Below are 27,806 nucleotides of genomic sequence, written 5' to 3' on the forward strand. Positions count from 1 at the left end.
AAGCTAATTCTTTTACCAACAAAAAGGTAGTAAATGATGGAAAGAAAACAAGGATAAAATGGTCACTCTGGTAGAAAAGATGGGGCAATCACAAAAGGTATTAGTGTAGACATTTGATGTGGTATCATCTATGTAAGGGAGGGTATATTCTGTCAAGACATGATAACTAATGGATCCTCTAAAATATCAAAAGACAGGAGCCAATTTATGCCTGACATGCCTCTTTTTTCACAAATTTAAATCACTTCTGTTACAGAAAGATACTTAGTCCCATCTAGGTAAAATTTCCTTTTAAGTTTCAGTGTGAAAATCATTCTTAAAAGCTTTCTGACAATCAGGAAGAATATTTTAAAATAAATGGCATGATTTTAAAGTCCCTATAGAATATCAGAAATTATCTATAATTAGTAGTGAGTTTTAATACTTTATGTAGTTTCTTTTTATATTTGTTAACTTAGAAGTAAAAGACCTTTAACAAGTACTTTCAGCCTCAGTCTTTAAAAGAAAACTTTTTTGAATTACATAAAACTTTTGCTAGTAGAAATTTTGGTGAACTTTTAATATTCATGTTCATTAGTTGAATGAAAGTTTTTATTGTCTTCCACTGATAGATTAACTTTCCAAGATTGGTCAATACAGTATCTCTCAGATACTTGATCTTATGACATAATGAAGTTGTGCTTGATGACATAGATATGAATGTTTTCCATATCTATTGCATTTCATATGCAAACAATATTCTGTAGTTACTTCGAGTCAGTATTACATGATATGAAAGATTCCATACTACATTGTGCCAGGTGAGACACTTTCCATTCATTGCTTCATGTTGCTAGAAATTGCCTTTGCCTAAAAATGACTTGCAGTAAATGTATAAGCCATTTATCTCCATTTAGTGAGATTACTAATGTCTAGATGGATGTATGTTGAAGAATAGAAAGATGCCATGAATAAAAGGATGCTTTTCACCATTTTGTATTTTGCTATTTTTAAAATAACTCCTATTAAATAGAATCATAGAATCTAGTTGCTAGAAAAGGCCTTAAAGCATCATATTTCCCTGATAAAGCAACTAAGGCAAAATGACAACAAACACTATAGCATTGTTAACTTCTAAATATTACTCCTTCCTATAACATTATTATTTAATGAGAAAGTAATTTTATATAGAAAATTGATTAAATATCAATTAATGCTGTATAGTTTCTGTTTTTAAAGATGATATAAACACCATTCTGGCCAACTTGTATCTCATATAACCAAAAATACCATACTTTAATTTATAGGTGTAAATACACAAATCCCCCTATAATATTATGGCATTTAATTTTTAATAGGTACATAATAAAAGGAAAAAGCAAAAGAGAGATTGTCAGTGTTGACAGAGGTATTTTATTATTACTAATTCCTGGATGGATTTGAAAATGTTAATAGGAATTTGAAGACATGGATGCATTTGATAAATAACATTTTTACTAAATTTGTCAGTCTGTTTTTGCCTATAGTTCAGTGAAATTTTCTTCATCAGATAATACATTTAAGAACTTAAAAGTTGATTAGCTATCCTAAAAAAAACTGTGAATGAAATACTTTAGAGCAATAATGATTTTTAAAAATTTTGACTTTATAATAATATATCTCATGGTCTGTATGTATGTGGAGCTGTGTGCATTACAGAGATCATGAAATATTTTGATACATATGAAGATTCTTGTTAATAAACAAAATAAATATTAATTTAACAACTGTTTGGTATTGATTTCATTTCAGAGAAACTCAATTATGCCTAACTAAATGTTTTCTTGTGGTTGAGACTTTAAATTGCCATGTCTTCTGCTCTCAGTGTTTTTCCAGGGGCTCAGATCATATTTCTGACTGTCAAAGCCCTGAAATAATAGCCTCACACATCCAGAAAATCCCAGCGGCTTTTCTGCCAGCTACATGAAGCACAACTGCACATAGGGTTGTTAGAGAAGGCAGTTTACCAGTGTTCATTCTTTTGTTGAAAAGTTTTGAAATTTTAATATAATAATATAAAATATGTAAAATTATATATAATTATTGACAAAATTTAAGAGTTGGAATAACACCTGGTAATTTATGACTATTATAAATTTTAAGACAATATTTCTTTTTCAGGGATCAGTGTTGTGCCTTTTAGGGGGGAAAATTACTATAACTTGTGATAAAAAGTAAAATCATTTATAAAGATTACAAAGCCCTTAAATCATTTGGTAAATTTTGCTAGCCAAATGATGTTTTTTCTGTCTTTTCTATTGATGTTTAAATGCTTAATGTTATGTCTTCCTTTAAGTTTATCTTTCTTTTATTTTAAGTTTGAAAAATTAAAATAAATGCAGTTAATATGTTAAAAATTAGGAACATTCTCATGATTAGTCAGCCAGTTCTGTTCAACTTTGGTGGTTCAGCTTTACTTTAGTAAGAAAATATATTAGGACTTGGAAAATAACTTGGGCATCATTTAGTAACAATATGGCAGATATCTTTTGAAATTCCTCTAGTGGTTCAGTTCTATAAAGTGAACAGTTTTATGAATAAGTGGGATTTAGAACATCAGCAGATGGGATTAAATGAAAAGATGATAAGGAAAGGCATTTAAATTGAAAAGCAAACTTAATCCCATTTAGGAATAATAAGTAATTTACATTGAGCATTTCTTTTCAAATGAGCCATTTTGATGTCTTACTCAGATGATTTATAATGCATCTTAAGATTGGGTACTAAGTAGAAAAAAAATCATACTAAAAATCCCCAACACACACACACACACACACATAGACACAATGAAGTATAAATGATAATTCAGTTAGATAAATTATATATAAAAAATTTTTGAAAAGTGTTTTCATTTCATAAATTAAAATGCAATACAATTAGCATTTGTTAACTGCCTACTACCTCACTGAAGGGCGCACTGTGTATTAGGTATCCAGGCTTCAAAGAAAAAAAGGAAAAGCCTGGAGTTTACCTAAACAGCTTATATTTTATTGGTTTGGAGGAAATATATCACATTCATCCAGGAGGAAGAATAGACTAACAAGGAAATAATAAAAGGCTTTTTATAATGATAGATTTTTTTAGGGGGGGCAGGTCACACAGTAAGTTTTTTGTTTTGTTTTGTTTTGGTTCTTTTGGTGAGGCAATCAGGGGTAAGTTGTAATGATAGTGGCCTAGGTCCTGTGATAGGCTAAGGACCCTGAGAAGCAGAGGTGAGGAAGGAGTGCATTCCAGGCATGAGCAAAGTCATAAAGGTGGGAAATGGAGTGCTAAGCTTTTTTGTTGTTCATTTGTTTCAGTTGTGTCCGATTCTTTGTGATCTCAACTGAGGTTTTCTTGGCAAAGGTACTGGGGTGGTTTACCATTTCCTTCTCCAATTCATTTTACAGATGAGGAAATTGAGGCAAACGAGGTTAAGTGACTTGCCTAGGGTCATAGAACTAATATATATTTGTGACCAAATTTGAACTCGGGAAGATGAGTCTTCATGACTCCAGGTTTGGCACTCTGTCCACTGCACTATCTGAATTTAGGCAATAGCAAATAGGCCAAGAGAGTATGTGGAAGAGATCAGTTTGTTAATATACATGCAAAGATAGGATGATTGAATGAGGGAATGGGGGAAAAAAGTATTTAGAGTCTGTGATAGAAGAGAGGAGATAATCCCTTCTCAAGGAATTCATATTCTAATAGGAACACAAAAAGGAGGTTTCAGCTTCAGGTCAGCTGCTTCAGAAGCAAAGCAGGATGGCAAGGCATCTTTTATGTCATTTCCACTAATAAAACCATAGCCATTTCTGACGTTAAGCCATTTGACAGTATTAGTCACGGTGGTGTGATAGTTTTTGTTTCCTAGTGAATGAAGACATAACTATAGTGATCTTCCTCTGAGTGGAGACATAATGAAGAAAGCAACCTGTGAAGGCAGGTAAAATAAAAAAAAAAAAAAAGACATGACAATTGATTAGATTTGGGGGGAGAAGCAAAGAATTGGTGAGTATATTCCTGAGGTTGTGAACTTGAGGTACCAGAAGTTTAGTTGTGCCCTCTATAAAAATGCAAAAGTTCAGAAGAAAGGTTTTGGATATAGTGAGGGAGGTAGTGATTTCTGTTTTGGATTGTTGAGTTTGAATTGTAACATATAAATGATCACCTGAGCTGATAAACTTGAAGCAATAGTAGGAAAGTAGACCTGTTTTTTAAATTGTGGGGTGTGGGATTAAGATTGGTATTACTAGAGCCTGTTAATTGTAATTTTGTTCCCTTTCATTTCATGGGTTATTCCTAAGTTGCTACCCATTTTTGTAAAGGTACCAAAATGACCAAAGTCACAGAATGTGAGATCTGGGATGAACTTTAGGGAAAATTTAGGTTAATTTTATTTTAGAGATGAGGAAAGACAGCAAAGATCTGTTGTGTGATATTGCTTCTCAGCTTTGCACAGAGGTATAGATTGGCTAAAATTATCTGTTATCCTTTAATTAAAGTGTTTTTGTTTTTTTAGGACCAAATATTTTCAAGATAAGGAAGTATGGTTTCGTGGATTAGAGAGTTCATCTTTGAGTCAGAATGAGTTGAATTCATGTTCTGCCTCTGATAAATCCTAGCTTTGTAATTCAGGGAAAACCACTTACTGTGTCATTACTCTCAGCTGTTAAAATTATAAGAGCTCTGTATGCTGGCATAATCACAGGTCCTATTATTTTATTCGTGTGTGTGTATATGTATGTGTGTATTATGCTGGGCACACAAAAAGTATGGTTATCTGTCCTCAAGGAACTTATTATCCTAGTGGGTGAATGAGATAATTAAAACAAGAAATAATAAAATTGTAGTGCAGCTAGATAGAATGTGATACCCCTCACAAGACAGGTATGTTCTTTTAGCTGAGTTCTGAAGGAGAACAGTTTTTCCTTAGTTATTTCTGCTCACCCTTTTTTTTTTATATTCACCTTATGATAGTTGCTTTTCAAATTATCTGTGCATATCTTTCCTATTAGTTACTTAGCTTCTGAACATCCTTTTCAGTGAGACTTGTCTTAACACTATTTTTTTTGATGTTGTGTATTTATTAGTACTATTCATTCATGCTGATGCCTCATTTAAGTATTTTTCATTTATGTTGTTAATGTTTTTTTTCTTTCAAATTTTTGTTGTTGAACCATTTTTATTGAGCTTAGTGAGTACTAAGACTGTGTGTATCAGGTCCAGTGTCATTTTTTATAGTTTGGGTTGCCTGTGAGTTTTTCCTGATGAAACTGATGGAGGAGCTTGGATAAGATGTACTACTTTGGGGACAGCTAGGTGGTGAAGTGGATAGAGCACCGGCCCTGAAGTCAGGATTACCTGAGTTCAAATGTGGCCTTAGACCAGACACTTGACGCCTACTAGCTGTGTGACCCTGGGCAAGTCACTTAACCCCAATTGCCTAAAAAAACAAAAAACAAAACCAAAAAAAAAACATGTACTACTTTGAAGTTTCAAGAAGCCTTTCCTTGTTTCTCAGTGTCCTAGTGGGAGTATGAGATAATATTGCTCATACCATCACTTCCCCACACAGGAATCTATCTGTCTGTTTGTCTCTGATCTTATCTTAAAGTACTTTATATGCTTCTTATGTAAATACATAAGATCCTAGACCTGGAGTTGAAGGAAACAGATTGTAGTTGTCAATTAGCAATAAACTGCTCTGTCATCTCACTTGTGAATATGTGATTAGGAAAAGCTAAAATTAGGAGAAAGGAAAATCAACTTAATCTAAACCTTCTGAGATCAATGGGGTGCAAATGTGAATGAATTTTTTAAGATTTAGTCTGTGGCCTCACTCATGTATCATTGTTGACCTTTGCTTATCTGAGTAAGCCCTCTATGCTTTATATATACTGATAATAGTTTAGAAGGCTTGAGAGCAGTTCTGTGAGAATGATGGTTATCAGAATGGTTACATTCTCAGAGAATGATGGTTACTAGCAACCTGTTTTATTTGACAGTAGAGGATTTGTGACATTGAGACTAGGTATCCTATATGCAAATTGGAGTTCTTGGCTTTGGAAATAGGCTGTCACTGACAAGTTCAAAGTCTATGTGTCTGGAGCTAAATTTCAAGTGTGAGAGCAATACACCGACATATTTTGATGAGCACCAAATTGGATACTGCCTGTGAGAGATAGGGCAAGCAACACTAGCTAATGATGAGTTCGGCATACACTGTGGGCAAGGAAAGGCTAACATAAACTCAAATTCCCTGCCACATAGGCTACGTTGCCCTGCAGTTATGGTGATACTCAGAGAAGGTATCAAAGCTTTTTATGATATGCAGGGAATGAGTACAACTGTGAGTTTCAGATTTACACCAAAAGTTAGTATTCACTAGTATTTGTGAACTTTACTAAATCAAACCAATTCTCTTTGCTTCATTTGCCCTTTGTTATGAGGATTAGAGATGAGAGCAGATGCATGATGAAGGACATGTAATTCCAGCAAAAAAAAAAAAAAAAGCAAGGGGCTGACCCTCAGGGGCTCAGATTTTGTTCCTCAGAGAATATGTTAAGACATTGGCAGAAGTTGGAGCAGTTTAAAACATTGCTAGATCCAATCATAACCAGAAAGCTGTTAAAGTTGTTAAGATGTTGTGGAAGAAATATTACTCTGTATATTATTTTCCTTGTCAGAAATCAGCATATCAAGAACTATAGCTTTCCATACTTAGGGACATATTTAGTCTGAGCTTTTCAACTGAACAGTGATAAAAATGCTAGGGAACATGAGGTTGGAGTAGTAATCTTAGTGGTGTCATATGGCACTTCTAGTGCATGTGTACAAGACTAAGAAGACTCTTTCACAAGCTTTACCTGCTATTTCTTGATGTTTAGCCAACAGCCACATTTGTCTGTTAACATATGCTGTGGAGTTTCAGAAGACAGAAAAGACGGACAGACTCATAACCAGCATATATGTCAGCTAAGAGAAGGAGCAACTGGTCAGCTACGGCCTCTGCTCAGAAAAGTTCTGATAGAAACAAGCAGCAAGTACAAGGCAAGATCTACTATTGTTCCTGCTAACATATTCTCATACTCTGTATGTGACCTTAGGCAAGACCTTTTCTGTAAAATAAGGGCATTGAACTTGATTAATGGTGACAAACTCTAATAGAAACAGATCCTTGAGGACTGCACATTGACTTAGAAAGCTACAATTAGCATTGTATTTTATTAAATATTTACTAATTCCATTTTCATCTGATTCTGGCAAACATATATGTGTTTGATACCTGAGCTAGATCATCCCTAAAGACCAAATTCTAAATCCCATGCTCAGAAAAATATTAAAACACTGGTTTCTGAGTATAGAATGTCTTGAAAGTCTTTCATGATCTTACTTTACTTTCTTTCATACATTACTTACTTTCATAAGCAGTGGGAAATGAGAGGGAGATAATAATATTAATCTTTGTTCTTAGTCATTTTGGCTTTTCACGATGTTAACCTTTTTAGCAGAATTACTGTGAGATGCAAGATGCTGACCATGTATTACTTCCATTAGAATGGCTTTTAGACCGCAGCACTGCCTTGAAAACATGGAATTTCCTTATCAAACATATTTTGTCATTAGTTTATGGTATTAATGATTTTTCAGTTAAGCTGTCTTCGGGAGTTGCTCATAGTGATATGGATATATGGGGGTTTTTGATCCAAGATTTCTTTATGATGCCATTACTCACAGATTTTAAGTGCTCACATTGCCTAGGTCCTTCATATGGAGACATCTGATTGGTTTACACTCTTACTATTTAATAATAGCAGTTATACTTCAAACAAATATTTGATTTGTTTGTTCACAATGGCGCATATATTTATAATAACACCTCTTCCATTCTACTGTGACTAGATCAATAACAGGTAATTCTTTCAATGTTGAATTCATTCATTATAGTTTTCTCTTATTTGATATTAGGAATTATTACCATTGCATTCTCGTTGATAAAAATGACTGATGTTTAACTTCCCATGTTTAAAAATCTAAATATTCTCCAACTTACATATTTTCCCATAATTTCATTTAAGAAAAACGTTACTAAAGTTAGCCAATCAGATATTACTTAAAAATGTGAGTTTTAAATACCATTTCTTGGGTAGCAGCAGTGCATCAGTTTACAGGTCCTTCTGTTTGTCTTCTCTTGCTCTCACCACATAACCAGCCCAATTCTTTTTCTAATTGTACATTTCCTTGTTAAGACTTTTTTTTAGCAACTTCTCGCTCAAAACAATGCCTTTCATTGACAATATGCTGTAGAATTCTTTGGATCATCTACAACTCTTAATTCCTTATACATTGTGGTGTTCCTTTTTGCAGCCAAACAACGTTCATGGTTTGTATGGGAGAGCATCTTAGAATCATGCACAGGACTGTGTAGTTTGCCAAAGCCTAATCAATGTGTATTCTCTTATTGGGTAAATATGATTATAATTTTTAATAAGATACTATGTATTTTAAATGCATAATTTACTATTATAGGGGAAATTTTGTGTGTGATAATACTAGTAAGTTATTGCTAACAACTGCTATTTCTTTGGTCATGAACCTTCAATAACTTGATAAAACCATTTGAACATGACCAGTAGTGAACATTTTCTAGTTATTTCCATCAAATTTCTAGTTTTTTAATTATGCTTACCAGAGTTTCAGAGGTTTTAGATCATTTTCTGTATAGCATCTGACTTGGCAGGAATTATAGAAGGAGAATGATGTACTTTATAGAATGCAGTTTTTCCATAAATTGTTGGCAAATGGAAAATGAAGGGAGTTTTTGCTAGGAGGGGAAAATGTGTAAGCTAATTCAGTATGTATTGTTATTGATCTGGGTTTTTGTTTTAGTTTCTATAATATGTAATATGAACAGTCATAAGATTATAGAGATTTAGATCTGGAATGTACTTGAAAGACCATTTACCCTACATGTCTCTCACCTGTGGCTTGAAGATGCTGTGGCAGTGGCCACACCGTAGTAAAACCATCTGGGTAGATGAGCAAAACCAGGTGGAGGGGTAACTGATAAACCTTAAATCCATGAGGGAGTTAGGAGAATGTCTACTCCAAACATGTGAAGATTTTTCCAGTGGAATGGGCCAGTGGGGACAATTTATTCTAATGGCTATGAGGGTGGCTGAAGCAGGCTTTGTGGAGCACTTAGAGCTTGGCCAGACATAGGCGACATCAAGGTCATCCACTGCATCTAGGATCATCTCTGGTCATTTTGACTTTTTTCTTGCCACTGGACTTTGAGGCTGATAACTTTGTTCAAGTCTTGTGCAAGTCAACACGTCACTCTGTGATGTCATTGGTCCTCTTAGAAAATGAAGGATAAACAATAACAACAATAACAACTCTACCTGTCTCATTCTGTACTTGACAGAATACCTCAGAGAAGCTGTGATTTGCCCAAGATCACACTGTTCATTTTGAAGTTATATAATGAGTCATTTATTCAAATTGTGAGATATTTATTCACTTCTTGAGAACATACTAATAAACTCTTCTTTAGCATGTGTATTATTACTTTGTAGGAAAGTGGCCATTTTCAGTCAATTATTTACTTTTGGTTACCGTTATACAAAGAGGCAATCCAGTGGGTGTAATATTAATTTTTCTAGGGAACTCTGTAACACAGTCTATAAATTGAAGAGAAGGTGCTGACCTCCATTGGTAGAGTAAGCTACTCATTGAGAGCTCCCCACACTGAGGAAACCACAAGTCTAGTTCCTATCCTATTAATTGCTTTAATACTATATTCACATGGTATATTTGCTATTTTATGTAGCCAAGCAAAAGGTCCTGAATATTTTTTAAATTAAAATGCTTAGTCTAGCCAGTTCTGACATACTTTTAATCATTATTAATTGTCTGCAAAAGATATATTATTGGAATAGTTTTGAAAATTTTTTCCAGTTTCAAGAGTTTAATTTTATTTGTATGTCTTTGTTGTACCTGTACACATAGGCCTTCTTCTACAATAAATGAATAAGTAAACATAAGCCTTCCTGTTCATTCATAATTCTCCTAATCGAGATACTAGTTTTCCTGGAGACTTTAGATATTCAGAATAGTGCTAACCAAGCAAAGGTTTCTTTTTTCCTATTGAATATTGAATGAAACTGCTTTAGGTCTACATTAGTACCCTTCTCACTCTAACCCAAAGCCTGTAGGACTCGTGGTGGCAGATTTCAGAGTACCAACTTGTTTCATGTCAGATGAATGTTGGGTTCTATAATAAATCACTGGTGAACAGCCAGTTCTTTATTTCAGAGATTTTGCCTCTGAACATTGATTAATGTAGTTTCCTCAATAATGGAACAATGGACTATGTGCATGTGCACAAGAAAAGCTCTTCCATTGCAATAGATAGCTTTGTTCCATCCTCTTCTTCCGACACCCCACCCCCTAGTGTTCCCTTTCGGGGCTTAGCATGGACCATGGCTAATTGATTAATGGAACCTTTACACTATAGTTGGCCTAAAACAGGGATGTAATGAGAGTCTTTGAAAGACCGTATTCTTGCCTTTGGAGATTCCAGCAGGCACATATGTTAGTGACAATGGCCATAACAGCAAGGCTTCTATTTGCTGGAAATTGTTGTAATGTTTTAGAGATGCTTGTTTTGTAGTTGTTGTTGTTGTTGTTGTTTTCTTTAAGCAACTGGATGCTATTCTGTACATGCCAAGAATTTAAAAGATTAAAATAAGAGCTCTTCCCTCTTATGTCTCTCCATTTTCCATACTCTTCCCCACCCCCACTTTAAGATAAATGAAGCAGAAAGTTTATTTTTTCCTACAATAGTTTCTTACTTCTCAACTAGGAATGGTTTTAGTCTGTGGATTGATATACCTCTCAGTTCTCTCTCTCTGTACTCTGAAATCAACTCAGCTAATCTTTCATTAATGTTATGAATAAATATGTATAGTTCATCAGACTGATGGGACAAATGCTAAATAAATGTAAGAAAGTATTGTTTATGTTAAATTAAATCTGTTGAACTATTCCCTATCCTTTCATTATAAAGAGTTTTTTGAAAATCTGTATGTGACTATAAAACTGACTTAGCATTAAGATCTAAAAATGCTATTTAAATTATTAGGGAAATTAGGGAAAATATTTTTGTTAGATATTAGTTCATTTTAAAAGAAACAAAAAACCCAGGGAAGGAGGGATTTCTAGAGCATTCTTTTGAAGGTGAGTTTCATTTTCCACAGATGGATGTTGACAGAACAGAAGGAAACAGGTCAAAAAACTACTACCAGTACTGTAACCATATTGTCTCAAAGTATTTTCAGAAACTATTTCTTTGACTCCTAAAATATGTTGATATGAAGTGGACACATTATATATCATTTTATGGATGAGAAAACTAAGGTTAAAGATTTGAGTCAAAGTTTTTACCACTGGAGCCATACTGTTTGTAGCAAAAATCCAGTTTTCTGTCTTTCTTAATCACTGTTACGATGTCTCTGGAAAAAGCTCTGTATTAAAAGTATTCTGACTTGAAAGGGGAACCTAGACAGTATAGGAAGCCTTCAGAAAAGCTAGGTGTTAAACTCCATTAGAGAGTCTGTTTCTTAGAAGTATAAATCATTTGGGTCATTTGTAATCTACTAATGAGTTCTGGCCAAAAACATTTAATTGTATGTTTGGAACTTGGAGGAATATATTTTTCTCATGGAAAAAAAAAAAAGCTGAATGTGGTGATATGGCCTCCAAGCTAGTAGTAAGAGCAATCAGGAAAGAAACATTATAGACGGAGGCATTCTAGTTGGGACTTGAAGGAAGCCAGGGAAGTCAGGAGGTAGAAATGAGGAGGCAGAGAATTCTAGTGAAAATCCAGTGAAAATGCCCAAAGTTGGGAGATGGGGAGTGTCCTGTTAAAGAGTTGTTGGTGGGGTGGGGAGGGATAGAGACTGGAATGGGAGGGAGTAAGATTTAAGAAGACTGGAAAGGTAAGAAGGGGACAGACTATGTAGGTTTCTTCTCTAAATTGTCCTTTTGACCATGTCTTATGGCTCAGTTCTATCCTGTTACATCCACAATTTAGCTATTCCTGAACTGATGAGCACCCACTTTATTTCTAGTTTTTCATTACCACAAAAACGTTGCTTTAATTATTTTTGTATATATGACTTCTTTTTCCAAGTTTTTTGTTGTTGTTGTTTTAACCATTTCTTGTTGTCTCATGGAGTCATTCAGTTCTCCTTGCTTCATTATATTTTTTAGGGGCGGTCTCCTTGTTCTGGGATAGGCCTGATATAGGCCTAATAGTAAGTTAGGTTTGATACTGGAACAAAATGAGACCCTCATAGTTCATTCAACAGTTAACAAAAGGAGATGCCCTTAGTTATAGCAGAAGAAGGACATTTGACAAGGACAAGCATTGGAGGCATCTTGAGTTGCTTGATTTGCCCATCATTATCCACTAGCCAAGCATTAAGGAGCAGACCTGTAGCTTGGTGTTGCTGTTTTTTACTCAAGTGGCCAGGAAGTGACACCACCAGCTTCAGCTAACTAAACCTTGAGGATGGTCTCAATAATTTTTAAGGAAAGGTTCACCTAACTTTCATCAGGGCAGTAATTCTCACCACACTCCCCTCTTTGGTGGCAAGGTCATTAAAATTTCTAGAAGAATTTTCACCACTTACATGAATTTAGGGGAGCTATTAGTCAACTCTATTCTCTGTTATTTGAGAAATTTCATCTAGTCAGGACTAAAGTAGTAAAAAGAAAATTAAAACATAGAAACATAGCAAAACCAAAATAAAAAAAAAACAACATAATAGCTACTTGAAGAAGTGAGCATATCTGGGAGAGGTCTAGGAACGTCTGAGTCCTGGATCTAAATGATGAAGGGCATTTAGTTGATGATGCCAAATCTTTGGGGTTCGTAGTGGGTATTTCAGTGTAAAAAGGTGACCATAAGCAGGAGCTGCACCAGGAATATCAAGGCTACAGCAAAAATGATACTGTCTGTATAGTGCTGATTCTCGTCATAGGTTAGGGAGAATTGCCCTGTACCACTACCCAGTTAATATTCCTTGGTCCTCTAGCCAGAACCTTCTTTTTGGGAACTCCATTGAGAGTAAGGATAGAAATAAAATCTTAGTCCCTTGAGAAGTCTCTGAGGGACTGCCTCCATTTCACTTTGTCTTTGTTGCCAGAAAGCAGTTCCCCTCCCTACAAAGCCACTTCTTGGTCTCTACCCCAGAGAATTATAGTAGTAGTAATGATAACAACAAGAAAAACAACAAATAAAAATATAGTAACTCAAGGTTTGCAAAGCTCTTTTCAAATATCTCATTTGATCCTTACAACAACTTTAGGAGTTAGGTGCTATTAATATCCCCATTTTACAGGTGAAGAAACAGAGGCAAGTGGCGATTAAGTGACTTGCTCTGAATCACACAGCTAGTAAGTGTTTGAGGCTGGATTTCAGTTCAAGTCTTCCTGACTCTGATCTAGTGCTCTATCTATTGTGGCAACTAGCTGACTCATATTATACAGTAATCATTGTACTATGGCATGGTACCAACAGCAGTGTGGAGGGGCCAGTATGTTTTACATTAGCATTGATGCACATGAAAGTACCCACTCTAATGCTATTGGACTATCTGAGAGCTATTCTCAGACAGTAGTCTGTTGCCATTGGGCCCTTACATCTCTAATTTCTGTCTGCTACTGTTTGCTACCTCTGGGGCTCTACTTTAAAGTCTCTGCTCACCAGTTGCTGTTTTTCACCTATTTTTTTTTAATAAAAACATTTGTTTTATTTGATAACATTGGATTTTTATGCCACAAGGACACAGGCTCCACCAAAACCCTTGATTTTTTCCTCAGTTCTTCTGCTGAAGAACTTTGCCTTCACGATGACTGGCTGCTTGGGGAGTTTCCCTTTTCCTAGGACCTCGCAACATTAATGATAGGGGCAAGCCCCTCCTTGGTTTTGGCAGCATTAATCCTGGTCTGCTCACTGACCAGTGTCCACAGCTTATCAAGGTTGACAGTTAGGCAGTAGCTTTGGTTCTTCTTCAAGTGGTAATGCCTCATAACCACTTTCCCAGAGTAACCTGGATGATATTTGTTGAAGTTGATCCGGTAATGGTGCAGCCCCTCTGCATTACTGAGGTCTCCGGGGTGCTTCTGGTGCTTGCCAGTGTGCCTGTGGCCATGGCTGATGTGCCTGCGGAGCTTCCCTGTCTTCCTCAGTCGGGAAGGCATGTCGCAAAAGAGAAAAGCCACCTTCTATTTTAAGCTATTTATTCTCCTACATTTTCCTTTCAATTCTATATTTTTAATCATAATTTCATTTGTTATCTCTTCCTTTCTTCTTTCTTTGGAGTCCTTATGGTCAAAACCCCCTTTATTTTTTTAAATGTTTTTCTTCTATTATGGAGTTATTCTCTTCTTTTGGGTTATCTCTTGGATTTCTCTTTTCCCATAGTATTTGTTCATCATGTTCTATGTTTTCTTCTTTTTGCTCATATCTCTAGCTTCTTTTGCTAGGGTCATCCTTTGCCCCATTCCTCTTTGGAGTGGGCAGGCTGCATTTGGTCCTGTTTCCTTTGTAATCTAGATGTTGCAACCATGGAAGTTCTGGATGGTTTCAAGTACCTTCCTGTTCTGCTGTAATTCCTGGCTTTTGCTGCTTCTCTGAGTGACTCAGTATGGGAATTGACCTTTGCTGGTCTGTCTCTTATCTTTGCCCAAAACCCAACTGGGAAATGGTTCCTTCCATGGTTCTGACAGGGCCTAATCAGACCATGGAAATTTTTTGGTCTCAGGTTTCGTTTAGAGTCATCCCGTGGTATATGGTTCTGGTTATTGAGTTAGCTTTGTTTCTTACTATTGTTCCAAGTACTCTGAAGCATGTATTGTCTTGCCTTCTCTCTTCACCTCACTGTCAGGCTTTAGAACTTTTATTGAAACCTGGAGTATTGAAACCTCCTTTTGTGATTAGGCTTCTGGACATCCAGCCATGTAGTGAATGTGCTCCTTGTCATTCCTTTCTGTTCTTGATTATTTTTCTACTTAGTACTTGTTTAGATCTTTTCTGGAGTGGATGTGGGAGATCTTGGTTCCTTATAAACTTTTGATGTCACCATTTTAACCTGCAATTCCTCAGCACTCTTACTGTTTGTAAGTAGTTGTATCAACCTCTCAAATACTGCCAGCCTGCCTAAGAAATCAGACCGATTTTATAGTTTACCTCGAATGCAAAGTGTTCCATATAAAACCACTGAATAGGTTTGGATCTCTGTTGTAATGCATATATCTTATATACTATTATATAACAAAATTTCTAGATAGGAGAACTTAGGGATCATAGTTGATTTTCATTCAGTAGTCTAGGACAATGAACTTTTTCATGAAGGCTCAGTGTCTCTGAAATTTATCTCTTTTGTTAAAAAAAGTTTAACAAAATTGGATGTGTTTCTTTTGAGTGCACAATTCACTTCATTCAAGCTTTCCAATCCACCATTTGAAACCGAGTTGTCTGATACTTTAATGTTTTACATTTTAGCATTATCATTTTACATGTTCTTTGAGGCATTCTAAGTGAATACAACCCACTGCAGACAATAGCACTTTGCATCAAAAGACCTCTATCTCCTTTCTCACAGGTTTTTTCCATTTACTCTTGTTGAACATGTGTTCTCATCTCCTCAGAACAGTCTTTACCTGATTAGGGTTTAACAACTTTCCTTTACATTCTTCCTTTAAACTCTTATCCAACCGTAAGCCCAATTCTCATGATCATTTTGAGATTTTTCTTCAAAAGAGCACCAGAGCAAACATATGACAAAAATAGAGAGTTAAATTTGGGCAAAACATGGATATTCTCTTTTCATCTTTATCGTTATTGAAACTTTTTATTTCTCATGACTAGCCTTTTTAGCAATAGCAACCAAAGAAAAAACCTTCACATAGATTTGTTAGAAAACCAAATGGTCTCTGATATTACTTTTATAAAATAAGATTTTTTTTCAATTACTGAGTAGAATATTAAGTTGCTGAAGAAAACATGCTATAATTAGTTCTATTAATGTATCAGATTGTATTCTTCAAAGGATTGTGTAGATTTAATAATATAATTAATACCTGAATAAATATTTGCCATGGAAGCAAGAAAAAAAAAAGTAGACTACTGACATTTATTGGGACATTTTTTTTCTAAAATTCTGATTTCTACACCTAGCTTTCAGCCTCAAGCTATTCAAAATTAGCTTCATACCGCTGAACAGATTGATAATGGCTCTAGAAAGCACTAAAAATGCCTGGAAACATGCTGTTTTACAAACTCATGCAGATTCTCTGATTCCCCCCCCCCCCCCTTTTAATCTAGAGCTAAAACCTGCATGAATTAAGCAAAATATGATTGTCGTGTGTGTGTATGTTTATCAGTTTAAATACTATCTGAAGCCATGACCTTTTCTTTCACCTCACCGTATCAGATTAAAAGGAACTTTCCCAAAAGATTGTTTTTGAATTTGAATATTCACATTACCCAGAAATAGCAGGAAGATGATGATTCTCTTTTGTGTTCTTTAATTCCGGTGACAATGACCAGTGCGTTTCAGAGAAACAATGATAGATTGTATATTTAGCCTGAACCACTGAGACCACAATGAAAAATGTAGTTTGAAAATTTGGTATATGATACTTTGATTTGGTTATCTTCTTCTGGCCTGTCCCTTCCCTTCTCCCCCACCCCCATCTATATAATTAATCCAGTGGGGATATATATTCTTATTTTGGATTACTATAATTTGCCATTATTGGAGTCAGCTTGGTGCAGAGCTGGCTGGGAAGCCAGTAACATTAGGATTTAAGTGCTTCCTCTGACCTATACTGGCTGGGTGATCCTGCACAAGTAACTCAACCTTGTAGTGCTCTAGACAGTTCTATAGGACTAAAAGTTGTAAAGAAGGTGCTAAGTAATCTTCAGTGGTTGATGGATTTTCTTACCTGGAATCTGCCTACTGATGAAATCACAGCTCAAGTCTCAGTCTCTTTGTCTATAATAAACATATTAAGTGGTTGGCCTTCAGAATTTGAAGGTTTTTTTTTTATTTTTATGTCATTGGTTGCAAAATATGCAATTCATAGTCACTTCTAGGCCTCTTAGTGCAGATAAAGGAGCCTGAGGCTCAGAGAAGTTGGGATGCCTTGCCTAGTATGGGTAGCTTCTGAGGGCCATTCCAGATCTAGATCTATTGGTGGTCTTTTGGATTCTTATTCTTAATATTATATTCATATTATGAGAATCTAATTATTAGTCTTTTATTTGAGGGAATTTTATTTATAAATCTGAATAATTTTTTAAAATTAAAAACTATATATTTAAAATACAAATTTTAGTGCAATCTTAAATTGAATGAATGAATGAAATATAGGATGTGATCATAGTCCCATATTTCATTATCAGTATTGGTTTGAAAAGCAAAAATCAGCTCACAATTTCACCCTCTAACAAGTTTCACAGTGAGGCTAATGACAGAAAATCATTAATCTGGAGTACAATACCGATGTTCTGAATTTTTATTTTTCATTTTTTATCCCAAGCTGGTTCCTTTTAGTTCCTGTTGACCAATGCTAATTTATGGTTGATGTGCTTTTCCAGCTGAATCCTTTTGTAGTAAGTGACTCTCCATTTCCTTTTTCCCCCAATTTTCTGTGTTCCTTTCATACACGAGACTTCTGCTGCTAGGAACAAAAAGTTCCAAAGCAGTGATCAGGGAATCCATATTGTCAAGCTGCTCAATTGTCAGTAAGTATGTAAGTAAGTATGTAAGTAAGCAAGCAAGCCTCTGTCTTAGTCAAGTTGCCGAATTCCAATATTTTTGCTTTGTTAGGAAGAAACATCATTTAAGCATCAATCACTGTCTTATAGGAAATTAGCAACTATATACACCTGAATTAAAAATCCTTTGTGTCCATGGATGTGTGTGTGTGTTTAGTGTGTGTGTTTTCTTTATAGAAATTGCCCTCTAAGAAAGTCTATTTAATATTACTCAAATTGAAATGTGAATTCTGAAAAGAATGTCATCTCAAATTCCCACAAGATACTCTAGATACATGTGTGAGAAAGTGTGTTACTTTGGCACATTTTCAGTGTTTTGAAATTTCTGAAATAAAACATTCTATTCTTTTTTTAGAATATGCTAAATTTAAATAAAGAATAGTAATATACCTAAATATAACTTCTCTAGTTTCTGTAGCTTTTAAGAAATGAAATCTATAAATTGTTATTTCATAGGTTCACTAAATTTAATAATTGCTTAAATTTTTATGTTCAGAAACTACATTAAGGTTGAATTTATCTCTATAAATTTATTTATGCTTTTTATGCAAAGTCACCTTGTAGGATGAGTATAATTGTTTTGAGTAAAATGTCATATCTTATCTCCTAAAACTATTAAAACGCATTTTTTTAAAAAAGGCTCTACTATATTATTAGCTTATATAAGAAACACAAAATCAAAGTGTGAATGGTTATTTTTCTGAGGACTTACAATCTTCATGTAGGTGTGATGCAATAGCCAATATGGGAACAGTAAGTTGAATTTAAAAAAAATCAATAAAATCATACTGTTAACATTTTTAGCAGTTGACTCATTATGAGCTAAAATAGTCAGGGCCAGTTTTTCATCTTGCTATAGGCCCCAGTGGAGCCGATCTGAACATAGAGACTCCTTTGAAGTCAAGGCAAGAAAGTGTCACAGACAGCCTTGTGAAATGTAAAGGATTACTGTTTTTAGGTAGAGAAAGTTCTCTGGTTTTATGTTTGCTAGCAAAGTGCATTTTTATGCTCAAGTGTTTACTTAATTTGAATCATTGATAACCCCAAAGAAAGAGACAGTGCTATACACTGAAGAGAAAGCTCTGATTTGTAGTCAGAAAATCTGTTTTTTTTTTCAGTCCTGGTTAAGACAAATGATAGCTATATCAAGTTAATCAAATCACTTCCTTTCTCTAAGCCTCAGTTTCCTCATCCATAAAATTGGAGTGAAGTGCTTTGTTTATAGTGAAGGTGAATAGGCAAAGTTCCTACTTGGGAAACACATCTAAGAGTGATTGATTGGAAAACAAAGAAATAAGTAAGGACTTACACTTGTGTGATATAACACTTCAGAGTCCAAAGTTCTTGTCCTAATTTTGAGTTATACAGTAGCACATAGATATTCCAACCTGGAATTGGCCAATTTTGATCAGAATGCTGGTCTGGCCATGCATCACTTATAGTTCTATATATCCAAAAAGAAACATACTCTAGTTAGTCTTATTTTAGGAATCTACCAAATCACAAGGAAGTCAAATAACAATGGATATCTGGGTCAGAATGATTTCTTTGTTGTTTAGTGTTGTACTCTTATGGAGTCACCAATTTTTTTTTTGTCCTTCCACTGAATGAGGCAGTGTGAAAAATATTTGAAGTTATGATACCCTATAAATCCAGTATATGAACTAAAGGTGAAATATGGTAGCCAAATAAGCTAACATGGAGTGATGAGACCCCCAAACTAAAGTGGTTAATGAAAAAAACCCTTTTGAAAAAAAAAAGAATTGGTATTACTTTTTACAAATACTAGAAGCATTTCACTAAGATTGAGATGAAGAAAGGATGCCCACTAGCTTGATTTTGTTTGAATTAATACTAGAAATGTCTGTCCCTACGTTGTACCAACAGAGTTAAAAAAAAAAGATACTATCAGAATTAATCTGTAGATTTAGTGCTATATTGATCATATTAGTAAGTGAATACTTAATATTAGTCAAAATAATACCAAATTTGCATAGAATGGGAAAAGATCAAGAATTACAAGGAAAATAATGGGGAAATACTCTTTAAGGTCTTATGTTATGAAGTCTCCAATTAATATTGCATATTAATAATCAAAAAAGCCCCCGATCCTAAGTGAAAAAAATGGAAAAGGAAATTAGAGGAATAGATTAGATAAAGAACACCCAAATGCCACCATGTCTAGTGTTGAAGAAGCCCAAGACTACAAACTACTGGAAGACACCTGGACCTTCATTAGCCAAGACCTACTGGGACAACTAGAGGACAGTTTGGTAGAAAATAGATTAACAGTAGCATCATAAATGATATGCTTAATAAATTCCAAATTGTTAAACATTATAAATATAAAATAAATAAACCAAATCAATTAAATAATTAAAAATAAAACATAGACGGAAAACAAGAGTTTATCTTAGGGAGGATTTTTGATTACATAAAATTTCAAATAGTGTTTGTGGAAAAACTTAATGAAATCAGAAGAAAAGCTATGGATGGGGGAGGGGAAATAAAACCTTCACAGTAATAAGCATATCTGATTGAAGCCTGGTATCCAAAAGTAATAACAAAATGACACACGTCTATAACTTTAAGAGCCATTCTCTAATAGACAACTATCCAAAGGATGCAAATAGTTAAAAAAAAAAAAAAAGAAATTCAAACTATTGACAACTGTCAAAGAAACTATTGCAAATCATCAATAGGTAGGAAAATGGAAATCAAAACAGCTCTGAGAGCTGACTTGGCAGAGTTGATAAATCTAGCACTGGATTTGGATCCAAGAAGATCAGAGTTTGCAAATGTCAAAGCACTTTATAAATGGTAGCTATTGTTGGTTATTATTCTTATTATAGTAGTGTAATTTTAATTAAACATCTAGAAACAAATATGTACTCAGTAATTAGGGAGTGGCTAAAAAGTATAACACCTAATGGAGTATTGCACTTTAAAAAATGGTAAAATTTCTAATTTTAAAATCAGAAATTTTGTTCCTTTTAAAGAAGTCAAATTGAAAGAAAATGCAGCACAATTTTTTAAACTTCAAAATATATGGCGTAACTTGAAAATAGCATACCATGTGTAGAATGAAGAAGCAGATTTCTAAGTTAAGTAAATATAAATCAAATGTAGATTTAATTTAAAATTCTACAATTTGTATAAATTCCTGAAAATCCATATGCTGTTTGTTTTTCTTCATAAAATGGCCATGAGTTGCCATTTTATATAATCTGCATGTGTGTGTGGGTGTCTGTACTTTCTTTCTATTCAGCATATTAAATTTCCTCCCATTAAAATTATACTTCTGAATAGATAACACTAATTTTAAAGTACTAGATGAAATGACTACACTTTTCCTGGATGGTTACTAACTAATTTGAAAGGAATTTCCAGTCAAACAGCTAGAAAGTATTCTGTCTCTTACTTTCTTCTCCTTTTTTCTATGAGTATATGGCACACTGAGACCATAGAATTGTTCCCCTTTTTAGTAAAAGCCTGCTGACTTTTAATTCTGGTTGGAGGAAATTTTTACTTGAAAGTAATGTAATAAATACGAAAAGGAATGCTTTTAGACTAAAAGTTACCTCATCAAAGGTGAAGCTTGAGGCAGATCAATTAATCAGAGATACTGAATTCCAAAAAATAACAATTATCTTCACATTGGATAAAGAAAGTAGGGTTTTAAAAATGTATATGTTAGCTATGTTTTAATTATTTTTATATGAACTTTGTATGTGTGCATGCTATTTAAACATATTCATAAGAGCAGTACTTTCTACCCTAAATAGTAAAAGAACAAAGAAATTTTTGTTGGAATCTATAGGGTGAATATCCTAAAGGTATTACAGTCTTAAAATAGCATTACTAACATTTATTCCCACTAACATTATTTCTAAGATGAGTTTTTAAGATCATTGGTGGTCTGTTGTCCACTTGGAGTAGTTGTAGACTTCTCTCATCAATATTTCTCTCAGCTATTAGAGAAACAAATAAAACTCAGCTCTGTTGGGATTAATTTACTTACAGCCTGAAGCAGCAAGCTTCCACTGGCAACATCTCGTAAGCTGAATAAGCAGCATTCTAGCATCTGTTGACAATATGAAATTGTTACAGGAGCCAATATTGTAGAGAAATGGCCTCTAATATCTAAAGAAAGAACATGAGTCAATAACTAGTATTGTCTGATCACTGAAATTAGTCTTTTCTAGTTCTGAATTTTAGACATTTAAATTTGCATTCTTCTCCGTGATTAAAAATGTGTATATTTTTGTAGATAGATGCTTTAGTTTTACTTGTTGAAGCCCAGCTTAAAAAAATGGCTTTGGATAAGACCAAAAATGTAATGATTTTAGTTGTCTTTGATTTAATTTTCATTTCATCATTTGTATGACTTACCAGTCTATTACATAACAAGATACCAATTGACAGATTGAGGCATTCTGTTATATAGATAGAGCACATGACTGGAATTGCATTGGGCCTATAGTTAAAGATTATGATTCTTTGGTATTATGATTCTTTTTGTGGGAATAGCAGCTGATTACCAGTGTTGTCATTTAATTTTCTTTTTCAGTGGAACCACTTTTTTTTTTCTAGAGTGAAAAGACATTTACCAATGCCTTTATGTATGTGATAAATGAGCTGGCACAATGGACTCATATTTAGAAAATGTGTTTTTTAAAAAAAAGATGTCATTTTTTTCCTTTAGTTTGTGGAGTTGAATTACATTTTTAATTTTTATGGTGAAGCCTAATCCTTTTTATATGAAAATGCTGGTGCTTGATGTAGTACTAACAGAGTATGCATTTAAAATTGTTTTACCAGAAGTGGTAAAGAATTTGCAGAGATGCAAAATTGACCTTCTCTGGTGATTCCCTTTTAATCTATACTACATTTGTTGCTGAACTTGTAATAATTTTTAAACAAATAGCTTGTATGTATTATTTTAAAATTCATATATTGTCATCTTTGCAACATCACTTTGAAGTCATTTTTATAATTACATTAATTATTATCACCATTTAATAGAAGTAGAAACTGAGTCTTAGAGAGTTTAAGTAATTTTCCACAATCACATATTGTCAGAGCTGGAACTTGAATTCATGGTCTTCTAACTCTTAAGATCAGTGCTCTTTCCACTATAGTAACAGATGTGAGTAGCCTGTTTTTACTTAAATTATTGATATTTTCAATGAATGTGCACAGAGGCTTATTTGTAGGTCATCTGTAGGTTGATGAACTTTATTGGTCCTGTTTACTAAATTGTAAAAAGCTTGGATTTTATAATGGTGGAGGGGATATAAACACCTAGAGAATCACAGATATTGTGTGTTGCTGCAAATGTAGAAGTGACTCTTTTAAAGCAAACATTGGGTTGAGTTAGATACATGCTCAATGTTAAAATAGTTGCAATAATTTAAAACATTATGTACATGTTATTTCATTTATACATAATTTTGACTTAGACCCAGAGACATAAAAGATAAATACCCAAATTCAGCGCTAACTGGATAAAGATTATTGCTAAAAATTTTTCTGTATGATTTTTCATTTCAGTTTAATGGATTAAAATTAATTGAATTAAAAAATGAAATGGGTTTTAATGGGTGTTACATGCCCCTTTGTAAAATCGAAGTTCAGTTTTTATTGATGTTTATCATTCACTTATTTGTATAAACTCTTTTAATGTTGTTGCCAAATCCTGAAAATTTGTTCCCTATAATATGCTTTGTAATTCTAGGCTTCTTTAAAATATTTTTAACTTATTAAAATTGGATTCATGTGGTGCCAAGTTTATTCAAAGGCTTGTGCTGGGATGGGCATATACATCAAGAAAAATAGAGGAACAGATTCCCAAAGGGATAGCTAAAAGCCAAATTTTGTGGGCTTATTTAATTCAAGTAGTCGACGCTAAATCCGAAGGGGATGCTGCTGTCCACTTTTTTATTGTTTATTTTAATTTTTTCTTAAATGGTCAAGGGGGCATGTGCTTGAACATGTGAGGCAACAGAGCTTCTGTGGTCCTAATCTCCTAATTAGACCATCTTGCACAGATGGTATTTAAACTTTTTTTTTTTAAAGGGAAGAAAGCATGTGGTTACGATATTCATGAATTTTTATAAGATAAAATATGCTGCTTGGGTTTTCTTTCAATTTTCCTAACCTTTTGTATGCAATAGACCACTGTGGGGGAAAAAACATGTAAAATTTACTGTAAAGAGAGAATGAAATTTGTGTTATTTCATTGACAGGCATTTATTTTCTAAAAGAAAAAAAAAACATCTAATTTGTACTATAGCTCTGGGTCTTGACAAATAAAGAAAACCAGTATTTTTCCTGTAAGTATTTAACATTGGTAATAAAATCAAATTAAATGAATATTATACTTAAATATATTCATTTAAATATATAAAATATCTTCATTCAGTTTAAGTTCTTAAAATTATCGTATATTAATATTACTGTTTAGTTTTTAAGAGAGCATTTCTTCTTTGTATTTATTGACCTCCTAAGAAAGTAGGTATTTTAAAATTTATTTGTGAAGTGTGAAATTGATGCTACAAATTATAAGGACACCATTTGGATTAGTTGTTATGTTAACTGGAATGTATTTTGGAATGCTAAACATTCAGTTCTGCTGATGATCTCCCCCCTTCCATTTTTATCATGATTTCATTAAAAGTATTTAATTTCCTAATATGGAAGGTAGCTATTTCCAATTGTACTTTAAATTCTTTAAAGTAAAGAAGAATAAGTCCAAATTACAGCAAACCAGAAAATTATTCTCAAGCCTTTTTAAGTAATGCTAAATTTATTAAAAAATGAGTCAATTGACATTTTCCCCATTTAAGCAATATTTTATTCTTTTCTGCTTTGAATAGCCAGTTATTTTTTTTTAATGTTTTGTTGCTGTTTTGTTTTTACATTACAAATCTTTATATGTTACTCTCACTTTGTGAGGTCTCTCCTAACAGAATAAAATAATTGAGTAAAACTAATTATACAGTGACCTCATCTGATGTAACATTTCACAGTATAGTACCAACCCCTCTCACCTCTCTATTAAAAAAATGAACAGAAATCTATTTTCTCTTCCTCTTATTATCTACCCCATTGAGGGAAAATAAAAATAAAAATAAATTTCTTAAAATGTGACAAATCATCAAGACAAACCTTTTGGTCTGATTAGACAACTTATCCTTAATTCTTTTCTGAATCTTAATTAAATGGTTCTGTGTAGGTCCTTTGGAACCTTGTTTCCAAGTCTGAACTGATCAATCATTTATATTATGTATCATTATCATTTATAATTTATATCATTGTTTATTATTATCAACAAGTTGGTCATTTGTATTATTTATAATTTGAAGTGTTTGCAGTGCTGCTCTTGGATTCAAGCGTAGTTAGTTAATCAAAAAACATTTGTCACTAAGAACCTCCTATGTACCAGATACTGTGCTAGGAGCTGGGCCCACAAATATGAGAGTGAGGGAGTTCCTGATTAAAAAGAAGTTATGTTCTGTACATTATGAGGAGCTCATGTTCTGGAATATATAACATGTTCACCAATAAAGTAATGCAAGTAATACAAAACAAAACCAAAATGATGGGGATGGAAAGAAGCAAAGCACTAAAAACCTTGTAAGGATGTAATGGTTCTCAGAATCTGAGGTGAGGATTCTTCTAAGGCACAGAGGGACAGATAGCCTGTGCAAAGGAATGGAAGGAGGAGATGTAATATCCTATTTGGATAACATCAAATAACCCAATTTGGCTGAACTGTAGAGTTCATGAAGAGGAGTAATGTGTAATCAGCCTTGAAAGGTAGACTGGAATCTGATTCTGAAGGGTTGCTTTTATATTCTAAATGGTGGAGTTTGCCTTTTATCCTAGAGAAAACGGGGATTTGCTGAAGTTTCTTGAGCATGAAATGAGACTAGTTATGTGTATAATTGTGGACTTAAACTCAAAGACTCAGTTTCCTCACCTATAAAATGGAACTGCTAATACTCACTTCAGAGCATATGTAAAATACTCTTCAAACTTTTAAGTGCTCCAAAACTCAGTTATTGCTATAAACTATAACCTAACTTGCTAAAGAAGTAATTTCTTATTTTCGTAATACAAAGAAATTGAATTGTTCACCTCCTCACTTCTACCTCTTTTAATTGTTAGCTCCCTTTGGGAACTTAATGGCATTTCCTTCATGGGGACTTAACCTGATCCTCTCATGTTAGTGTTCTACACTTCTCTTCCCCAATTACTTTGCATACTTTAAAATTTGCATGTCAATAATCATGTTCTCCCCTCTATCCCATTAGGCAATTAATAAGTCCTTGTTAAATTTAATTAAATCAAAATCAAACTATAATATAATTCTTACTCAGAACTCGTTGTGGATTTTTTGATTACATGATTACCTGCCATTGGTCCATGATCTGGCATTTTCATTTCTGTTATGAAGATAAAATGAGTAAATCTTTCAAATGAATGCCATTTTTGTGGCTGATTAGTAGATATGCTACTAGTCTATTCTTGTAAAAGTTTAAAGCGTTGTTTCCTTTTGATAAGTTTTTAAAAAGTCTCCAGATGTCAAAAAAGTAGTCAGTTCATCTGGCTCCCAGAGTATACATGTGAAACATCTTAGAATAGTTCCATGTGTTACGAATTTCCTATATGAAATTTTTTTGCTGCAAGTCAGTGGTTGGGGCTTTCCAGTTTGATTTTTCCTGTAATTCCTTTCTAGATAGTAAAGTAGGTAATATTTCTATCATTTTGCCTTCATATAAGGTTTTCAAAAAATATTATTAATGTAATCACATTGCCCCAATGTTTGGACATTTTGCGGACTTTCACAACATTGTCAATAATACTGAACTACTGAACTTTTTTTCCCCTTTCTTTCCTTGGTGGCACACCCTTCCTTCATTCTATTTTGGGCTGTTTGAAGTTCCAAGAGTGTTTCTTTTGGCTCTTCTGGAAGCATTTCTCTTTGTAAAATTTTGTAGAATTCAAAGCTCAATGGGACCTTAGAGCTTGTATTTCCTTACTTTTCTTCTAAATCACTCTAATTCTGATGTGGACGCTAACCCAGGGCTATTATATCACTGTCCAGTGATCACTGTTGCAGAGTTGGCACTGGAACTTAGCTCATCTGACTATCTAGTGCCTTCCACCCAAACTACAACCAAATTCTTCTATATAAGTTGTCTATCCCAATTAGAATTAGAACTCTTTGAATGCAGAGAATGTCTGGCTTTTCTATTTGGATTCTTAGTACTTGGCATAAAGTTCCACTTGATTGTTAACAAAGTGCTCTTTCTACTGCACTCATTTTATTTTTCTTATTCTAGCTTTCATGTCTTCACATATGAAATTAATTTTGGCTTGCATGTGCTATTTATTTCAGCCAGATCATCTTTACAGATGTCACTTATTGTAAGGGAATTAATTGTAGTAACTATTATTTGCTTGTTTGATTCTTCTTTTTGTATTTACTTAACTGTCCCAGGTTTTTCCTTGGCTTATTAATTTTATATTGGTTTGACTTTTCCTGTAGTTTATCATTTTGCCACATACATAGCAAGGTTTTGTCCCATTGTTTATACTTAATGTTTTGTATAATAAAATAAAAGTTTCAAGGCTAGTGTTTAATTTGAACATCAAATCAATTTGAGTAGTCTATAATACCTTCTTTTCATAGTGGTATTTGTGTATTGTGTGTGTGTGGGGGGGGTGGGCTTGGTTAATTTCCAGATATTTTGTGTATTTTAATGAGATTTTTTATTATTGCTATTTCTTTCTGACTTTTGCAAGTACAGTATAAAGTGTTAATGATTTCTGTAGATTTCTTTTATATCCTTCTATCTTACAGGTATTAATTGTCTCAGTTACTTTCTTCTATAATTCTGTGGGATATTCTACTATACCATCATGTCATCTATAATAAGGA

At 33.7% G+C, this 27,806-nt stretch overlaps 1 protein-coding gene and 1 pseudogene across 3 annotated transcripts in view; one reads left to right on the forward strand and one right to left on the reverse strand.

Annotated features, from left to right (window-relative positions):
* Window positions 1–27,806, forward strand: part of ROBO1 (roundabout guidance receptor 1) — a 449,796-nt gene that overhangs the window by 114,672 nt on the left and 307,318 nt on the right. The window lies entirely within an intron of this gene.
* Window positions 13,844–14,274, reverse strand: LOC114051722 (annotated as a pseudogene).

This window comes from Vombatus ursinus, unplaced genomic scaffold, assembly GCF_900497805.2.
Source record: "Vombatus ursinus unplaced genomic scaffold, bare-nosed wombat genome assembly UNPS02014805.1, whole genome shotgun sequence".
NCBI classification, from domain to species: Eukaryota; Metazoa; Chordata; class Mammalia; order Diprotodontia; family Vombatidae; genus Vombatus; species Vombatus ursinus.